We start from the raw sequence: 1,896 nt of genomic DNA on the forward strand, positions 1-1,896 counted from the left end.
GTTGGCTCCTCTGTTTCTTTGATAAGCCCATTTGTTACAAAATATTTTCCTGCCTTCTGACATCACAAGATGTTCTAGGCTCATCTTACATATTTCCTTGCTCAACTCTGGAATCAGCTTCTCCAAAAAGCCTTGGTTTCTTATGTTGAGAATGGTGTTTAGAAGCCAAGATCTTGAGGCACAGCAAAATGGCAGAATAGATGGCTCCACTAATGGTCCCTGCTGCCCCCACAAGGTCACTAATTTAGCAAGTATCTACACAGAAAGAACACCTTCATAAGAAGCAAAAATCAGGTGAGCACTCAGTACCTAGTTTTAACTCTGTACTCCTGAAAGAGGCCTTGAAGACATAGAAAAAAACATCCTTGAATCACTGACACCACCCCTCCCAAAACCCCCAAGAGCAGCCAGGTGGTGTAGAGGCCAGGTTGTGTGGAGGGCATTTCTGGGTGCTGAGGAGGGAGAGCACAGCAATTGCGGGGCATTGAACTCAGTGCTGTCTTGCTGGAAAAGAAAAGGAGACCAAACTCACCTGATGCCCACCCATGGAGGGAGAACTCAAACCAGCCCTAGCCAGAGGGGAATCACCCATCCCAGAGGTCGAAACTTGAGTTAATGCAAACCTCTCCATGGAGAGCTACAGTATTCTGGGTTGCTCAGTAAACTTAAAAGGCAGTCCAGGCTATAAGGACTACAACTCACAGGTGAGTCCATGTGCTGAACTGGTCCAAGAAACAGTGGACTTGGGGGACATGTGACCTATGAAGACACCAGCTGGGGTGGCTAAGGGAGTGCTGACATAACCTCTCCCTAGCCACAGGGTGCACAGATCACAGCTCCAAAAGAGACCCCTTCCTTCTGTCTGAGGAGAGGAAAGGGAATAGTAGGAGGGACTTTGTCTTGTATCTTGTATACCAGCTCAGCCACAGAAGGATGGGGCACAGGTGAGAGTTCAGAGGCCCTTGTTCCAGGCTCTAGCTCCTGGATGACAATTCTAAACACACCCTGGATGAGAAGGGAAACTGCTGCCTTGAAGGGAAGGACCCAGTCCTGGCAGCATTCATCACCTGCTAACTGAAAAGCCCTTCAGTCCTGAATTACCAGCAGTGATACCCAGGTACTATGTTGAGGGCTTTAGGTGAGCCACTGAGACTTGTTGGCTTCAGGTGAGACTCAGCACATTACCAGCTATGGCGGCTATTGGATGAAACTCCTCTGCTTGAGAAAAGCAGAAGGAAAAGTAAAGGAGACTTTGTCTTGCACCTTAGGTACCAGCATGGCAACAGGGGGATCATGAACCAAGCATGCTCTTGGGTTTTCCGATTCCAGGGTTTGACTCTTGGATGGCATCCCTGGACCTGCCCTGGGTTGGAAGGGAGCCCCCTGCCATTAAGGGTGATTCTCAGGCCAGGCGAGATTCACCACAGCTAACTAACGAGCTCTTGGGCCTTAAGGGAACACTGGAGGTCCTCCAGCAGTACTCTCCATGTCTTGTGGTGGCAGTGGCTACAGCATGAGGTTCCTCTGCCTTTGGAAAGGGGAAGGAAGAGTAGGAAACACTGTGTCTTGTGTTTTGAATGCTAGCTCAGTCACAGTATAATAGAACACCAGGTAGATGTCTAAGGTTTTTTACCCTAGTCCCTGACTCCCAGGTGGCACCTCTGGACTTACGCAGGGCCTAAGGGAACTTTCCAACCTAAGGGGAAGGACGCGGGCCTGGCTGGCTTTGCCACCTGCTAATTAAAGAGTCCTAGGGCCTTAAGTGAACACAGACGATAGCCAGGGAGTAGTTATAGCAGGTCTTGAGTGAGATCCAGGGCTATGCTAGCTTCAAGTATGACACAGTACTGTCATAGTGGTGGGGGCCACAGAGGTGCTTATGTAACTTCATCCCCA

This window comes from Rhinopithecus roxellana, chromosome 8, assembly GCF_007565055.1.
Source record: "Rhinopithecus roxellana isolate Shanxi Qingling chromosome 8, ASM756505v1, whole genome shotgun sequence".
In the NCBI taxonomy this organism is placed as follows: Eukaryota; Metazoa; Chordata; class Mammalia; order Primates; family Cercopithecidae; genus Rhinopithecus; species Rhinopithecus roxellana.